The following is a 20,135-nucleotide window of genomic DNA, read 5'->3' as shown; positions in this document are numbered from 1 at the left end:
AAAGCCTTGATTTGTGGTATAGGAAATTTCCAAGGTTTAAATGTTAACATTGAAAATTAAATATTTTGTCTTGAGCTTTTTTGAAGTAGGTCCAATACATCCCTATGTTAGGGTTAGAGAAGGTAATGCTAAGAAACTGGAATGCAGTCATTGAAAGGGGCATGGATAAAATAAGCATGAAGTCATTCTTGGAGGAGCTAGTATTATATGGAGCTAAATTACTGGGGAATTAAGGTTCAAGCTTAGTCATTCTTGAGTAGACAAAAGAAGTACTCAGACACTGAGGAACTGGGATCACAAGACTGAAATATTCCCAGCAGAGATATTGATTTGATACTGAAGTAATAAATGCATTCTAGAGGTCTCTTATTCCTCCTCATTAAGATAAATATTGATCCTGGAAATCAGGACATGGCTAAGTCTTTGGATGGGAATAAGTAGGCTCATCAGTCAGGGCAAGAAAAACATAAGAGTAGACAGGCAGATCACTGCAATTCATTGAGTTTACTCGATGCAATCATGTACAATAGACAGAGATCCAGCCTCAGAGCAGAAAGACCTAGGTTCAAATTCTGCTTCTGACATTTACTGGCTATATTAATCTAGGCATGTTGCTTACCTTCTTGGTGAACTAGGAACTCTGCAATACTGTATGTCACCAGAAAGGTGCCAATCTGAAATGGTAAAAGAAGTTTCCTATGCCAATGTCTATTTTTTAAGGTGTTAATTTCTTCAGTCAGGTTGTTGACTCTCATTTCATGATTTTCTTGTATGGTTCTCATTTCTTTTCCCAATTTTTCTTCCACTTCTCTTATTTGATTTTCAAAATCATTTTTAAGCTCCTCTACGGCATGTTCCCAGCTCATATTTTTCTTGGAAGCTTTTAGTGCAGGAATTCTGACTTCACTGTCTTCCTCTGGTTCCATGCTTTGATTCTTTTTGTCCCCAAAATAGGAGTCTAATGTTGGATTCCTCTGTTTGCTTTGCTTCCATCGTTTGCCATTTTTTTTCCTCCAATGGATCACCTTTTATCAGAACCTTTACTATGACCTGTCCATCTTAGGTAACCCTATATAGCATAGTTTATGGCTTCATTGAGCTATTACTCAAATTCCTCTGCCTCAACACCTTAAAAAAATTGACTAACTCAGATGGCAAAAGAGGCTCAAAAAGGCAATGAGAAGAAGGCCTTAAAAAGCTGAATTTGCCAGATGGAAAAAGAATCTCAAAAGCTCACTGAAGAGAATCATTCCTTCAGAATTAGATTGGAGCAAATGGAAGCTAGTGACTTTATGAGAAATGAAGATACTATTAAACAGATCCAAACAAATGAAAAAATAGAAGGCAATGTGAAATATCTCATTGGAAAAAAACACTGACCTGGAAAATAGATACAGGAGAGAAATTTAAAAAATATTGGACTACCTGAAAGCCATGATCAAAAAAAAGAACCTAGAAATCAACCTTCAAAAAATTCTCAAGGAAAATTGCCCTGATATTTTAGAACCAGAGGGCCAAATAGAGGTTGAAAGAATCTACTGATCACCTCCTGAAAAAGATCCCAAAAAGAAAATTCCTAGAAATATTATAGCCAGGTTCTGATCTCCCAGATCAAGGAAAAAATATTACTAACAGCCAGGAAGAAACAATTTGAATATTGTGGAAACACAATCAGGATGAACACAGGATCTGGCAGCTTCCCACACTGAGGGATCAAAGGGCTTGGAATATGATATTCCAGAGGTCAAAGGAGCTGAGATTGAAACCAAGAATCACCTACCCAGCAAAACTGAGTATCATGTTTCAGGGGAAAATATGGTCATTCAGTGGAATAGAGGACTTTCAAGCATTCTTGATGAAAAAACAAGAATTGAATAGAAAATTTGACATTGAGATAGAAGAAGCAAGAGAAGCATGAGAAAATAAACAGGGAAAAGAAATCATAAGGAACTTATAAAGTTGAACTACTTACATTCCTACATGGAAAAATGATAATTGTAACTTATGAAACTTTTCTCAGTATGAGAATAATTGAAGGGAATAGAATTGTGTGTGTATACACACACAGACACAGACACAGACACACACACACACACACATATATATGTCTATATAGGAGGGTATATGGGCGTATGAATACATATGTGAATGTGTGTCTATATGTGTACAGGTATACATAGACAGAGGGTACAGGACCAGAGTTGAATAGGAAGGGATGATACTTAAAAGGTGAAATTAAGAGGTGAGAGAGGAATATAATGAGAGGAGATGGGGTGAGACAGATTGGGGCAAACTCTCTCTTATAGAAGAGGTAAGGGAAAATGGTTACAATGGAGGGGAAGAAAAGGAAGTCAAAAGGGAATGGGTCAACTTTATTCTCATTGAATTTGGCTTGAGGGAATGACATACACACTAAATACGGTATCTCACCCTACAGAAGAGTAGGGGGGGAAAGGGATGAGAGGGGGGATGATGGAAGGGAGAGCAGGCTGGGGGAGATGGAAGTTGAAAGCACCCACTTTTGAAAAGGGACAGGATCAAAGTAGAGAATAGAACAAGTGGGAGGTGGGATAGGAGGGAGGGAAATATAGTCAGTCTTTTACAATATATCTACTATTGAAATGTTTTGCATAGCTACACATGTACAACCTATATTGAATTGCTTCTCTTTCCAGTAAGGTTGGGTGACAAGGGAGGAAGGGAATGAATCTGGAATTCAAAGTTTTAAAATCAATTGTTTATTATATATATATATTATTATTATTATCAGTATTATTTTACATGTAAATGGGAAATAAGATATACAGGCACTGGGGCATAGAGATGCACAGTGCCCTACTGGAAAGTCAGAAGGGGTATGGGAGAAGATATGGGAGAGAGCAGATTGGAGGAGGGGATATCCAGTGGGATCGGTATTTTGGGGTGTTGGGTAGTGGAAAAACAGGGAGAAAATTTGTAACTCGAAATCTTGCAGAAATGAACAATGTAAACTAGAAGTTAATAAACCATTTGATAAAAAAATTAAAAAGAAAGACATTCATTTCTCTTCTCCAAAATAAAACAAAACAATACAAAATCTTTCCTGTATCACAAGTCTCAAAGAAAATTGAGAAGCCTATAAATACACAGTGGTATTACAGTTGGGCTGTACCTTTGTATTTTTATTGTGCCTTATTACCAATTTGGATTTTTTTTTCTTTTTAAGAAAAGGATAGTGTTTTGTTGAGCTAGTGTGATACTTTTTCATAGATGAATGAATCAATGATGAATGAAAATAATTTACTAAATGCTGACTATTTGTAAACATACATTGTCAAGTCTTTGGGAGACAAATACCAAATTGAGACCATACCTACTTTTGGTATATTCTAGTGTGTGAAGTAACATGTAAAAGGGAATGGTGGCTAGTGAAAGGCCTGGGAAAGTTACATTCTAGAAGACACAGTTATGATAAGTGGAACAATAGAGCAATCTATTGTTAGTATTTTCCAGAGGCAATGGTAGTGATGATTTAATTGGAATTCTCTGAGTAAAAAAAATGGAGAGAGATGGTACAGGAAATTTGCACTTGGCAACAGGGTAGAAAATGATTGGGGTGAAGATAGGTGCCTTGTCCCAGAGAGAACAGAATCAAGGGGTGTGATTCATCTTTGGCTGGTCTGCAACAGTCTAGTTTGGAGGGTAAAGTTATCTCTAGGAGTATCAGGATTTAAAGTACAGCAATATTTAGGTATTTTTTTTAATATCTCACCTTCTGTGAAAGAGGACTGGCAGTGAAGCAAAAAAGGTATAGAATTCAGAATATTGTACTAAAATCACACAAAACTAAAAGATTCAGGTTATCTGATTGTCCTGCTAGTTAGTTCACATGGCTTAATAAATCACAGGGGTTCACTAGTACTAATTTTTCTACCATTTGTTTCAACCTTCTGCACTCCTATCCCAATGAAGCAAACAAGGGTCCTTTAAATCCAATGTCACTTTAAAAGAAGTTGGACTTGGTTTAATCTATGTTATTTTTTCTAATTATCTGTTCTGATGCACAAATTTGGACTTTGGCATATACTCTGTCCCCATGTGTGATTCATCCTGTTTCTGGATTTGACTTCCTCTCTACCTCCCAGGGCTTACCATCTCATACATTAATTCCTGGATGCTTTTGATTTTTTAAAAAGGAACACTATGAGTGTTCTCTGCTCAACTAAGCTAACCAGCTTTCCCTTTCCCTCCTTGGGGAATTCAGGTTCTCGCCATTGTCAGCCTGGCTGCCTTCTTCTGGATTCCATCACTGCACTTTGATCTTTGGCTTAGATGAATTTTAATAACTTGAATCACTATCTTAGATTTAGCATCATCTTCCCCCAAGCTGGCCACTTATTGAAATTAACTGCAAAGCATGTTTCTCCGATCCCAAGATCCTCTTAGGCAGCTATTTGAACCACTAATCTATCTGTAACACATATGGTCATAGAAGGCTAACCCTTGGTTACTAAGCACTATTTGGTCAGAGCTGACATTTTTGAAGCCTTGAAAACTTATGTCAATAAATCAATCCCACAGAACATTTTAGTTATATCTGATTCTTTTGTAAACATATAGATTCTTCTAGATAGCTAGCAGAAGAATAAACTTTAATCTCAGTTGTGTATATATTTAATGAATCAATCAACAAATATTTATTAAACACTAAACATCATCATTAGTTTTAGTGGTAGAAAGACATTTAGAAACTATGCATATAAACCATTCATTTTATAGATTGAGAAAGTGAAACCTAGAAAGGTCAAATAACTTGCCAAAGGTCACATCATCAATGGTAAAACTAACCCAATTTTGACTTGACGCCAGAGTGTGTTTCACAACACTAGCCCTGTGTCCTTCATTGGTACTAGAGAAAAACATGTTTGATTCTTTATCCTATATTTTTTTTCCTGGTGAAAATGGAGACCTAAAACATGTGGTTTTTGCCACACAGAAGAGATAGAAGAAGTAGATAAAGGCTGAAAAGTGCTATGAATAACTGTGACTAGCAGCAAAGTGAAAGTGAAATAGTGGATACAATACTAGATATAGAGTCAGGAAAACCCAAGTTTAAATCCTGTCTTAATACATTTCAGCTATGTGATTCTGGGCAAGTCACTTAACTGATTTAGTCTGTTTCCTTATCTGTAAATGAGAATAATAATAGCACTTCCTTCAAAATGTTTCTTTAGGCTCAAACCAGGAAGTATATAAAGTGATATGTATAAATTAAAGCACAATATATACATATAACACACACAGACACACAAAGTTTTGCTGTCATCAGCAGCAGTAGTATTCTAGTATTTTTTTTTTCTAGCTCTGGAACATAAGTGAGGAAATGCTAGGGAATACATTTTCATTACAGAGTAATGTTGCATAATTAAATTAGAAATCCAATTCTGCTAGGATATTTTTAAACAAGCCATTTAAAAATGAGTCTAAGCTAAAATTTCCAAAATAGGTGACAGTTATGGGTGACTTTTATTTAGTCCAACTTGGCTAGTTCCGCCATCACTAATGACAACATCATGAGACTTGGTACAGCTCATCAAGTTTGGAAAAATCCCAATGCTAATATCCTAGATTACTTGCAACGTAACTGGTAAAATGTAATGCAATCAATCAAAATATAAAGCATTCAATTATACAGGTGTGCCAATTGTGCACAAAGATATAATCTGTTTGAGTAATAACACAGGAGAATGTCATAATCAGACTTGGCACCCATCAGATGGCAGATTGCCAGTGTTATATAAGTGTGAGTGCAACATAAATACTGTTTCATGAGATATTTATCTGTTTGTCCAAGAGAGTGACAGAAATGGTCATATTCCACTTGAAAGTTGCCATGGATGGATAGGAAAAATAGATGTGGACTTAAGCACTGGAAAGCAATAAAATTAAATGAGACTGGTGAGATTCCATTTGGAAAAAATGCAGTGGTTAAATTTCTAACAAAAATCTCTTAGTTAAAATAAACATATCTATTCCTTATTAAAAAAAATGACCTAGAAAATATTTTACATAGTTAACTCTTGATTATAGGTAGACATGAAGGGATTGTACCTATTGTTTGAATAATGCTCTTAAAGGATACCAATCTCATTCAAAAGTGCAATATAGGTTTAAATAAAAGCATATGTGTAGGAATAGTGTGTAACCATAGAAACACAAATAGACATATATACATGTAAACATGTATATATTCTTGAATGTTGTATATATATCATAACTTCTAAAATTATTTTATTTTCAATTAAGAAACATTTATATTTCTTTTCCTCTTGCACACTGAAAAGAAAAAAAAAGGAATTCATATAGATAATTCAATTCTATGTCCGTCCCTTACTACATCTTAAATCTATCACTTCTCTCTCAGGAGGTGGATAGCATACTTCATTACTGATCCTCCAGAATCATGTTTGGTAATTTTATTGATCAGGGTTCTCAAGGAGTTCAAAACTGTTTATCTCTATAATGTTCTTGTTGTATGAATTGCCTTTGTGGTTCTGTTCACTTCACTCTGTATCATTTCACATGAATCTATCTAAGTTTCTATGAACCCATAACTTTGATCATTTCCTTTAGCACAATAGTGAACAAATTATAGTAAACAAATGCATTGGTAGCATTGCATATTAAGAAGATATACTAATAAGAGGAAATTCAGCAACCATAGGAGAAAACATTTTGGAACTCTTTGGGTGCTGATGAACTAAGCCCAAGATAGAAGCAATAATGTCATTAAAATATATTTCAGATCATGGAGACAGAAAAAGGGATCAGGATAGGAGGATATATAGCTGATTAACAATCTGAAGGGGAAAGCCTTGCTATAGCAATGAGGAAAGAATTCAGTTATCCAGAAATTTGATGAGACTTCTGTTCTTGGTGCATATTGATGATCATTTTAACCTTCCCGGTGGAAGAATAAACAAGGGAATCATATTTTCTGAGCAACCTTCTCACTAAGAAGGAAAAAAAAATGGTTACTGGGATATAAATGATGGACATTTTTGTTGTTATTGTTGTTAGAGAGGGGAGTGAATATTACAACTTTAAAATTATACTAAACAGAGAAAAACTGGAATTAATATAACATGTAGCAAACACTTTTTGGAGAGAAGATTTTAAAGATTTCAGAGAACATATTGGTAGGAAACCATTGTCTAAAATTGCAGAGTGGGTCATAAGCCCAGGAGAGATGAGAAGCTCTCAAGAATGAAGTTCTGAAGACACAAAAGAAATGATACTAATGAAGATGAAAATGAGGATTCCTTAAGGAGACCAACCTAAATACACTTTGATTTCACCAACCAGCTCAGATTTTAATAAGACTTATAGAAGATGGAACCAAGGACAAGTAATGAAAAATGAATACAAAGGTGGAAATATATTGTAAGAGTCAGGACAGCTAAAACTCAAATCCCCAACAAAACACCAAATTTGAAGTCTTGAAAATAAAAGGAGATATTAATCAATTGAAAGTTAAAAAAATTGAATCATTATAAAATTAGCAAGTGCTTTATGGGAAAACAATAAAATGGACAAAGAATTGAGTAATTTGATTAGGAAAAGAAAGAGAAAAACCAAATTACCAGTATTAAAATGAAAAGGGTGAAAAAACTTTCAGTGAAGAGGACATTAGTTTTTAGGAACTATGTTGCCCAATTATGTGCCAATAAAGTGAAATGGATAAATATTTACAAAAAATATAAATTCTATATATTAACATAAGATGAAAAATAACATTTAGATAACCCTATCTTAGAAGAAGAAATTGAACAAACTATCAATGAACTCCTTAAAAGAAAAATCCCCAGGACCAGTTGTATTGATTCACAATGAATTTTATCAAACATTTAATAAAAACAATAAATTCCCATTCTATACAAACTATTTGAGAACATTGTGAAATGTAAAATGGTAGTTTTGATTACATTAAATTAAAAAGGTTTTGCACAAACAAAACCAATGTAACCAACATTAGAAGCAAAGCAGAAAGCTGGGAAACAAATTTTACTGCCAATGTTTCTGATAAAGGCCTCCTTTCTAAAATATATAGTAAATTGAGACAAATCTATAAGAATACATCATTTCCCAATTGATAAATGATCAAAGAATATGAACAGGCAGTTTTCAGCTGAAGAATGAAAGTTATCTATAGATATGTGAAAAATGCCCTAAATCACTATTGATTAGAGAAATGCATAATAATATATTTAATATGATGGTACATGTAAAACTTGTATTAGATTGCTTGTCATCTTTTGGAGGGAATGAAGGAAGGGAGAGGGAAGGAAAGAGGGAGAAAAAATTTGGAACTCAAAGTCTTAGAAAAGTGAATATTGACACTTAAAAAAAAGAAAAAGAAATGATGAGAATGTCTTCAAAAAAGTATGGAAAGACTTATATGGACTGATACAAAGTGACAAGGTGACTAGAACCAGGAGAACATTATGCACGGTATCAGCAATAGTTTGTGATGATTAAGTTTGAATGACTTTCATTCTCAGCAATGTCATGATCCAAAACAATTCTGAAGGATTTATGATGAAAAAATGCTATCTACTTCTAGAGAAAGAGCTGATTAGAATCTGATTGCAGATAAAACGAATCTATTAAAGTTTTAAAATTTTTCATTTTTTGGTCTTTGTCATTTTTTGCAGTATATCTTAATGTGGAAATATATTTGTCAAGACTGCACACACATAATCTATATCAAAGTTCTTGCCTTCCTGAAGAAGGGGGAGGGGATGAATTGAGGGAAGAGATTTGGAACTAAAAAAAAAAATAAAAAAAACTAATGTTAAACATTGTTATATGCAACTGAGAAAAGTAAAACTTAAAAAAAAATGAGATGAGACTGCTAAAAAAAACTAAGAAGGGAAAGAAATATGTAGGAGTACTTAGTAATTTTAGTAAAAAGAGAAAGATGAAAAAAGTGATTAAACCAATGTTGGGGCAGAGAGCAGTTCCCTGGGTGTTCCTATACTGAAAAATCAAACTACCAAATGTACTTGCTAAATCACTGTCAATGATCTTTGAGAATTCTTGAAGAATGAGAGAAGTATCACAAAAATAGAGCAGGGCAAAGGGAAGAAAATGGAGTTTAAATTTATTGGGCAGTGAGGACAGCTATGGTGTGTTACAAAATTCTAGAACATAATATTTAAGGGATAGTTAATGAACAGGTAGAAAAGGAAACATTGACAACTAAAAGCCATCATGATATCAAGAAGAATTCTTGCCAGACTAACCTCATTTCCTATTTTGACAAGATTGCTGTAGATATATATATAATTTACCTAAATCTCAAGAAAGTTTTTGACAAAATGCCTCATGCTATCTTGTTGAAAAAAATGAAATATAGGTTAGAAGAATGGAATTATAAGTGGCTAAATGGTCAGTTCCAAATATTAATCATTAATTAGTCAGTGCAAATTTGTAAAGGTTTCTACTGGAGAACCAAGGCTCTATTTGTGGGTACATGGTAATTAGTATTTTCATTAATGATTTTGACCAAGGCATAGATGATATACTTACCAGATTAGCAAATCACACAAAACTATGAGAGAAAGGTAACATGTTGGATAATAGAATAATTTTCAAAATTATAACTATTAAAATTCACCTTGTTTAATATGCTCCCCAAAGATCTCAGTGTACTAGGATTTCGGGTCAAATTTAATAAGAGGAAATGTATTTGGAATAAAGCTAAATTATTACATTTGAGTTTAAAATTAACTTCACAAGTACAATATGGGAGGTAGAGATCTGCTAATTAAATAATTCATTTGAAAAAATATTTAAAGATTTTTAGATCATTGTTGATTCAATTTGAGACAGCAGTGTAATGTGTTAGAGCCAAAGGTTAATGTGAACATGGGCTACATTAACAAAGGCATGATATCAAACAGGAAGAAAGCAATCATTCTCCTGGAGTTTGCCATGGTCAGACCATAATTTGAATATTGTGTTCAATTTTGGATCTCACAAATTAGAAAAGTCATTGATAAGATAGAAAGTTTCCAAGTACCTCTACAGTTGTGAAGGCCCCTGAAATAATTCATATGAGGGTTGATTGAATAAGCTGGGAATGTTTAGACTAGTGAAGTTGTTATTGCTGTTTGTCCTTCATTCTTAAAGAGGACCATGACATCAGGGAGTTGATTCATGACTTGCAAGTGAAGTGTATTTAAGTGAGGGAGGGATGTACAGTTACCAGTATCACTTTCTCTTCCAGAGCTTGACTGATGAAGAGAAAATATGTGAAGGAATTGTAGGACTCTGCTGGTCTTTAGAGTTGGAGTTTTTAGTGATGTGTGTGTGTGTGTGTGTGTGTGTGTGTGACCCTTTTGACTGTTATCCTGAACCACTCCTCAGAATAATGTTTTCAAACAATTGCACAAAATGCTAAATTTCAGATTAGTGAAAATTAAGATGTATTTTTTTCCTCACCAAAGCTCACATTCTCCCTGCAATCTAGCCATGGACATCATGGGAATGAATAAGGAATTTTCAAAGGGCAAATTTAGATTAGAACCAAGGGAAACTTTCTATTATAGCTATCTAAAAAGAAAATGCACTACCACAGGAGGTAAGGGTTTCCCATTCACCAGAGATCTTCTAGGAAAGCTGGAAGGACCATGTGTTGAGTAAATATTTTAGAGTTGGATTAGATGGTATTTGAGATTCCTTTAAGGGCTATAATTTTATGATTCTGTATCTTTCCAGTCTTATCTCAAATTGCTGTTTTTATTACATTAACTCAGCCTGCTCACAAGCAATTAATATTTTTCTAATTCTTTAGGTGTTTATTTGTATGAAAAGTGTTTTGTAATTGTGTTTGTATATTTTTGGGGTTTCTCTTGGAAAGTAAACTCCCAAATCTGTAAGTATTTTAAAAGAAATTGTTCTTTCTATCTCTTCCTGATGAGTTTTTTTCTTTTTCTTTTTTTTTATTTAATTACTTTTAGTTTATGACATTCAGTTCCACATTCCATTGAGTTTCAATTTTCTCCCCCTCCCACTCCTCCCCCCCTCTCCCCCATGGTGGCATGCAATCAAATATAGGATCTACAAATACCTTTACATTAAACATTAGTCAGGTTGTAAAGAAGGATTATAACCAATGGAGTGAACATTGAGAAAGAGGAAACAAAATAAAACAAAACAAAAAGAGGGAAAGCAAGTATGTTGCTTCAGTCTGCATTCAGACTCTATAGTTCTTTCTCTGAATGTGGATATCTCTTTCCATCATGAATCTTTTGGAGTTTGCATTGCTGACAGGAACCCAGTCTATCAAAGTTAGAAGTCACACATACATTGTGTCTGTAATTGTGTACAAATTTCTCCTGGTTCTGCTCTTCTCACTCAACCTCAGTTTATATAAGTCTCTCCAGGTAATTATGAAGTCCATCTGCTCCTCATTTCTTATAGCACAATAATATTCCATTACATTCATATACCACAACTTGTTGAGCCATTCTCCAATTGTTTAGCACCCCCTTAATTTCCAATTCTTTGCCACCACAAAAAGATCTGCTATAAATATTTTTGCACATATGGGTTCTTTTCCCACTTCTATGATCTCTTTGGGATACAACCCTAGAAGTGGTATTGCTGGGTCATGCACTTACTTATAGCCTTTTGGGCATAGTTCCAGATTGCTCTCCAGAATGGTTTAATCAGTTCACAACTCCACCACTAATGTATCAGTTTTCCAATTTTTCCACATTCTCTCCAGCATTTATCATTTTTCGATCTGTTTTGTAATCTTAGCCAATCTTATGGGTGAGATGTCTTCCTGATGAGTTTTGTTGGTGACATACAGAAATACAAATGATTTGTATGAATTTATTTTGTATCCTGAAACTTTGCTAGAGTTGTTTATCATTTCAACTAATTTTTTTCATAGATTCTCTAGGGATCTCTAAATATACTGTTATAGCATATGCAAAGAAGGATAGTTTTGTTTACTTATTGCTTATTCTTATTCCCTCAATTTCCTTTTGTTTTTTTTTTCTTGCTACAACTAGCATTCCTAATACACTATTGAATAAAGTCATGAAAATGAGCATATTTGATCTTAGTGGGGAGGCATCTAGTTTATCCTTGTTATAGATAATTCTTGCTCTTGATTTTAGGTAGATACTGTCTATCATTTTAAGAAAAACTCCATTTATTCCTATGCTTTCAAGTCTTTTTAAATTTTTTATTTCAATAATATATTTTATTTTCCCAATTACATGTAAAGATAATTTTTAACATTCATTTAAAAAAAATTTTGAGTTAAAAATTCTCTCTCCCTCCCTCACTTCTCCCTTCCTTAAATGGTAATCAGTTTGATAGAGGTTATATATGTAAAATCATGAAAAACATATTTCCATATTAGTTGTGTTGCAAAAGAAGAAACAGACTAAAAAAAAATCATGAAAAAAATAAAGTGAAAAAAGTATGCTTCAATCTATATTCAGCCTCTATAAATTATTTCTCTGGGTGTGAATGACATTTTTTAAAAATCAAGAATCCCCTGCAATTGTCTTAGATTATTGTATTGCTAAGAATAGCTAAGTCATCTCAGTTAATTATAATATAATGTTGCTGTTACTATATAGAATATTCTCCTAGTTCTACTCACTTCATTTTGCATCAATTTTTTTTTATTTCTTTCTGAAATCACCCTGCTCCTTTGCAACTGCATGTGCTCTTCTCCACCATGGAACTGCGACCTGGAACTGGGCAATGAACAATAGAATTGCCACCAGCACTTGGTACTGCATCAGCATCCCTTAAACTCCCTCTCTGACCATGTGTACAGTCCCCTTAGTATCTCTAGGTGGTATGAACTCCCACTACTCTTGTTTCTTCTTTTGCTGAAACCTCCATTACCTACAACTGGTGTCACAGCAATACTGCATTATTCACTACCACCACCACCACCATCCCAACCCAGTGCCAAAGACCTTTCCTTCTGACTTACTAAATTGTCATGGACTGAAAAAATGTCTCACCCTGTCATTTGGTTGATTATGTCATTTTAGAGTTTGATTTGATGAGTTATTTTAAAGTTGTTTAGAAAGGAATGCTAAAAGAGTTCAGCCTAAATGCTCCCTTTATTCCGTGATCTTAGTTCTGTCGTCTACTGGCTATTTCAAGCTGGTTGTTCTATGGCATATAAAACTCAAAATATTTTTAAAAATTCATTATCTTTTCCCCATAATCCACTCCTTTTTCAAACTTTCCTCATTCTGTTGTGGATATCATCATTTCCCCAATCACCAGGATTTGTAAACTGTGCTATTCTCAGTTTTTAACTTTTGTTCATTCCATATATCCAGTTCAATTTCAAATATTTTATTGTCTACTTTCATAATATCATTTATGCATGTTCCCTTCTCTCTAGTCACCACTCTATTTATTGCCAACATCCCTTCTCATTTTGACTATTCCAATAGCTTTCTACTTGATCTCCCTGACTCTAGCCTCTGTGTACTGAAATTTGTCATTTACAAAACTTCTAACCATTTCCTTACTCTATTCAGTAAACCCTATTTTTTCCCTCTTTCCCTCAGGAACATATATAACATCCTTTCTTTGGTGATTGAAACCTTCCATTGTCTGGATCCTTCATAATTATCTAATGTTCTCATGCATTAACTACTTTCCACATAGTCTACGACTAGTAATGGACTATATGCTGTTCCTCACAAATAGCATTCTCTCTCCCATCTGGGACATTTCAATGGCCATCTCCAGTGACCAGAATTCTCTCCCTCTTTACCTCTTGACACTCTTGACTCTTTTAAAGTCCCAGATCAAATGTCAATTTTTTTTGGAGGCCTTCCCATTTCTATCCAGTCACTTGAGTCTTTCTGTCTAAGATGATCTTACTTCTGCTCTGTATCTATGGAGTATAGACCTATTTAATTACATGTTTTCTGTCCCCCCCCCCCACTCCATATTTTTGAGGGCATGAACTATTTTCGTATATTAGCTTTTTTTTGTATCCCTAAAATTTATCACAATGCTGGTGACACAGTAAGGAGTTAACATATTTTTATTGATTGATTAATATCATAAATGAATCATTTGAAGGAACTAGGGATATTTAGCTTGAAAAAAGGAAAGACTTAAAGAGGGCATGATAGTTGTCTTCAAACATTTGAAGGGCTGTCATATAAAAGATGGCGTAGATTTACTTTCTAGGTCCTAAAGGGCAGAACTGAAAGCAAATATTTTAAAGTTGTAAGAAGGCAGATTTAGGGTTGTTATGGAGACATATTTCTCTATAGTTGGAACTTTTTAATAGTGAAATCATTTGCCTCTGGAGTTCCTTACTTGAGTTCTTCAGCTAAGGCAATAAAGCTAACTCATATTCAGCTCAGAAATAAATCTAGTACTCCATGGAATACAGATACATTTTAAGAAAACTTAAATGGAAAAGCTTTGTAAGGGACCCTATCTTCCTTAAATGACCAACTGCTGATTTTTCTTTTTTTTTTTCTGAACTTAGTCAACTCAGGTGGAGGCAAGATGGTAGAATAAAAACAGGAATTTCCTTGAGTTTGTGCCCCAGTGACCTCCAAATACCTGTGAAAAATGACTCTAAACAAATTTTAGAGTTACAGAACCCATAAATTGATAGCGTGAAACATGTCTCTGAGTGAAGACAAACCTGGAAGGCCAAACAGGAAGGATCTATTATACTGGGCTGGGAGGAGAGCACAGTCCTGCGAGGGCTGCACCAGTAAGACCAGTCTGGAACAGACCTCAGGTCTGAATCACTGGCAGCTATGGCAGTTTTCAGACTTCTCATCACGATTGCCAAAGACTAAGTAAAAGGTCAGTGTAGAAACTCTTTTAGGACCTGGGTGAGAGAAGACCATGATCCAGCCCCAGCTCCAGTGCAGCTGAGGTAGTGGCAGTGGCAGCAGCAGCAGCAGCACTGGTTGCTTCCAGAGCTCCAGGCCCACAAATGGTGGGGGGATCAAGCAGCTGATCAGAGGGCAATTGCTTTTTCTCTGTTCTTCTTGGCTTTGGGTCACAGTCTAGGGTGGTGGTCCTAGGGTGAGGAGGAGCACTGGCATGGCAGAACTCATGGCAGCTGTGGAAAGGGAATACTCCTCACAGTTCTGAGGCAGAAAAGATTGCCTGTGGTTACTTATAGATCAGAGAAGATACAGTGGGATTAATAAATACTTCTCCTTTGATCATATCACCTTATAAAACTGAAAATTCACAGATATCTAGAAGTAGCTCTGACAACAGCTGCAGAAAACTCCAGATATTTAGGACAGAACACTCTCCACTCTGAAAGTAGAGTACTACTTTGGCAAAGAGTTCAAAAGTCAAGTAATTGGCTGGGAAAATGAGAAAACAGAGGAAAAAATCAGACTATAGAATCTTTCTTTGGTGATAAAGAAGAACAAATCATAAAACCAGAAGAAGACAACAAATTCAAAACTCCTGTTTCAAAAGTTTCCAAGAAAAATATGAATTTGTCACAGGCCATGGAGGAGCCCCAAAAGGATTTTGAAAATCAAGTGAGAGAACTAGAGGAAAAATTGGGAAGAAAAATGAGAGTGATGTAAGAAACTCATGAAAAACAAATCAACAGTTTGCTAAAAGAGACCCAAAAATACTGAAGAAAATAATACCTTAAAAATAGACTAATTCAAATGGTAAAAGAGGTCCAAAAAGTCAGTGAAAAGAATGCTTTAAAAAGCAGAATTGGCCAAATGGGAAAAAAGGTCCAAAAGTTCAGTGAAGAAAATAATTCCTTAACAATTAGAATGAAGCAAATGGAAGCTAATGACTTTATGAGAAATCAAGATACTATAAAACAGATCCAAAAGAATGAAAAAAATAGAAGACAATGTGAAATATTTCATTGGAAAAACAACTGACCTGGTAAATAGTTTCAGGAGAAATAATTTTAAAATTATTAGACTACTTGAAAGCCATGATAAAAAAGAGTATAGATATCATCTTTCAAGAAATTATCAAGGAAAATTGCCCTGATATTCTAGAACCCTAGGGTAAAATAGAAATTGAAAGAATCCACTGATTGCCTTTTGAAAAAGATCCCGAAAAGAAAACTCCTAGGAATATTATAACCAAATTCCAGAATTCTTAGGTCAAGGAGAAAATATTACAAGCAATCAGGAACAAACAATTTTAATATTAAGAAAACACAGTGAGGATAACATAAAATCCAGCAGCTTCTACATGAAATGATAGGAGGGCTTGGAATATGATATTCAAGAGATCAAAGAAGCTAGGATTAAAACCAAGAATCGCCTACCCAGCAAAACTGAGTATCATGTTTCAGGAGAAAAAGTGAGTATTCAATGAAATAGAGGGACTTTTAAGCATTCTTTCTGAAAAGACCAGTTCTGAACAGAAAATTTGACTTTCACATTCATGAACTTAGTCAACTCTAACATAGACACATCACCAGAAGCTAATAGTTAACTAGAATAAAAAAGAAATGTTAAACTTTAATATTTAGCTCCCATTCCCTTCTTAGGATCTGTTGATACTTATGGGGTATATCATAAGAGCAATTCTTGTTCAAGTATGAGTTGGACAACACAGTCACTAAAGATACTTCCAATTCCCAAATTCTGTGATTCTGGGTGGGATTGATTTAAATTTCATTTCATGTTCTCACTTATTGAAAGATTCTCTTCTCTGTTTGGGGGTGGATTCTATGATATTTTATAGATTTTTTTTTTTTTTACTACCTATTGACTTATACAAAGAGGTTATCTAATGCTATATTACAATTTGGAAGTGTCTGAGGTCCCTGAAACTGGATATTAGAACAGTCAGAGAGGGGATATTTAGACTACTAAGTCCAAATCCAAAGGCCTTATCCTCAATTTAAATATCCCACATTTCTACCCAAATGTCTTTATTAAAATCTAGTAACTGAAATATGTTCACTGTTTTTAATATTAGATCTTCTGTATAGAATGCAATTATTTTTATAGCCTCAGCTTTTAAAATGCATAGGTTTTTTAGACTTTTTGACGCATTTGACCCATTTTAAAATATCTAAATTTTAAAATAGCTCTTATAACATGCTCTCTTCTGCCAGAAACCTCACATGCACTAGGAGAATTCTAACACTTGTTATTTGTAGGATTCTTTAATAAGATGATGTATATGTTGTTATATTTCTGAACTTTTCAGATGATATGAGTAAGAAACATTTCACATGTTATATGGATTTAAACAAAAATGTCATCTATTAAACATATACAAGTTTTCATTCTTTAAGGAATTATGCAGTTGTTTATTCATTTCATCCACCCATCCCATCTGTTGATTTTTCTATTTTAATTTCTGTTTCTATATAACAGTACAATATTTCCACAGAGACTATACAATCTGGTTGCTTTATTTTTCAATTCAGAGAAATGGACATATATAAGGAGATACGTGTGTGGTGCCAAACACTTCTATGAAATATCCAAGGTCAGTTGGAGACTAGTAAGCTTGTAAAAGTCCCCTATATGTCTGAGTGTCCTGTTTCTAGGCCTTGATCTTTCTATCTGTTCTTCTATTTAAAAATAATTTTTCTCTCTTTTCCCATATTATCACTGCTGTTATTCCTTGTGCAGATGCTTACCTCTTTCTTGGCTACTGTGGTAATAAAGCAGAGATATTTCTTATTTGAAACAATCCAAGACTACCTAGTATGAGCGCATTTCTCATCAGTCTTCACTCACCTTATGTATCAGCATAGGTGGGCAGTCCTTCAGTTCTGTCTGTCAACTAAAGAAATGGGACTTAAACTCTATCCCTGCTTTCCTGGGTAACACAGAGACAAGACACTGGTCCTATTGTAAGACATAAATCTGAATCACTTGTTTCTGTGGGAGTGACAGTGATATTCATGAATAGACAGGATAGGGGAGGATTCCTAACATTGTTAGTCAGCAGTCCGTGGTTCAAACTGTCTTGAAAGCATTCCTAGAAAAGATTCACCATTTTAAAAATAGTTTGCTCTGTGTCACTCTAAATTATTAGCTAGGTTCTAATTACCCCAACCCTTTACTACCAGTTGGTGGGCAATGGACTGATTCTCTGATTAAGCATATTTTAATTTGCCAGACCCCCAATGCTTCTCTTCCCCATAACCATGTGTAGCATTTATGCTTTCCTTGTGCTGGTTTGCTGTGTGATAGCTTCTTCCCTGGCATGTGCTTGCACAGGGCAGTGTGACTTGTGCCTAGCACACCCTAGCTGTCATTCACCCTGCTCCCTAGTGTCTGCCAGCACAAATGTGTATATCTAGGGTATCAGCGATGCATTGCTGACATCTTCTGCAGCTCTGAACTTGCCATCTCCATTGAGCTTTTGTTTCAAATAGGAATGCCCTCTCTTCATAAATTTTACCCTTCATTTCTTTTTTAAGTTTTGATTGCCAAGCCTGGCAGATATTTCGATAAAGAATCCTAAAGCCAACAATGCTGAGCTTCATGAATGAAGCTTATCTTCACCAACTTGAACACTAATACTAGTGCCTTTGAATTATATGGACAATATAAGAAGAAGAAGGAGGTACAGAAAAGCAGCTCTCACTGAAGTAGACAATTTACTTCTTCCTGCCCTGAACATCTCTCCAGAATCCCAGTTCCACACTGGGAAGAGAGACAGGAGAACACAAAAGCTCCTGCTTATGTTGCCATGAGAACATTGATTACATTTGTTTTCTATTATATCACGTGCTGTAGGTCTCTTACTTGCTCCACTACTTTTAATAGTCACAAAAGAATAATCAGTCCTCTTATTACTCTTTTGTCCCTTGGCGCACTGCAGGGGAAGCTGGGAGCTGGGTAATGTTTTACCAGTCTAGCCTGACCAGTCATTTCTTAGAAATTAGTTTTGCTGAACATGCTAAATGTTGTCTAGGCAACATAGCTGTTCCTCTTGGAACCAGGGAATTGTGGTGTGTTTAATGAATAACAAAAGAAAGGAACACAGGATTAACTGCATTCTCCTTTTAGAGAGGTATTTGACCCTATAAAACTGGAAGTATTGAAACAGGCTTAACTGGTTTCTGAAACATTTTAATAGGATTGGTCCCAGGCAAAAAGAAGTCATTGTTTTGATTTACAGGTAGCCCCTCTCCATCCCATACAGCCCTTGGTTGGTCACCCTCAGAAAGTGTCCATTCTATGCCTGTTTAATGCCACTGCCACATTGCCTGAATCCTCCCCTGGGATTATCAATCTAAAACTCTCTCCTCCAGTTTACTAGTTGTAGCCCAGCCCCAGCAGGAGCAGCAGGAGCAGATACAGAAGCTTCCTAGAGTAGACCTTCGCTTTGTTATACAAATTATGTGGTGAGATGACCTAAATGGAATGTTTAATCTATGCACTATTTCCCCTAACTTCATCCCTGGGTAGGTCACAGATAAAACCAGCTGGAGATAAAGTTGTGGAGGAGCTTCAGAATAATTGAGGAAGGTGGGAACACACCTAGAATGTGACTTAGGTGGTAGGAAGAGAAACTCAGGTAGAGGAGAAAGGGGTAGGAACTGGGAAGGGGGTTAAGAAAAAACATATCCTGGTACAAGCTGACATTTTTATCCAACTGTTGCTGAGAGCAAGAAACCTCACCAAACAATGAGAAAAGGAGAGCTTGATGAACTGCAGGGAAAAAATAACACTGATAAATCAGGGCAGTATCAACTGTCACAGACATAAAGGCAGTCTACAAGCATGTATACAAAATACCTACTATGTGCCAGACACTAAACTGGGAATAAAAAGAAATTTAAAACAAACAAAAAACCCTAGTCTCTGCTTCCAAAACTTTTATCTTTTTTTTTTTTTTTGCCTTTTGGAGGGCAATTGGAGTTAAGTAACTTGCCCAAGTTTACAAGGCTAGTTTTTTTGTGTGGGTGTTAAGTGCTTAAAGCCAGAACAGGACTCGGGTCCTCCTGACTCTGGGACAGGCGCTTTACTCAATGTGCCACCTAGCTGTCCCAACCTTTATTTTTTAATGGGGGACACAAATGCACATAACCATGTACAACCAAGATATAGGCAGGATAAACTGGGGGATAATCAATAGAGGAAAGATGCTAAGGT

The sequence above is a fragment of the Petaurus breviceps genome, unplaced genomic scaffold (genome assembly GCF_028583685.1).
Source record: "Petaurus breviceps papuanus isolate PSGF00001 unplaced genomic scaffold, PetGlider_PUasm1.0 91133, whole genome shotgun sequence".
In the NCBI taxonomy this organism is placed as follows: domain Eukaryota; kingdom Metazoa; phylum Chordata; class Mammalia; order Diprotodontia; family Petauridae; genus Petaurus; species Petaurus breviceps.
This window is presented reverse-complemented; position numbering follows the sequence as displayed.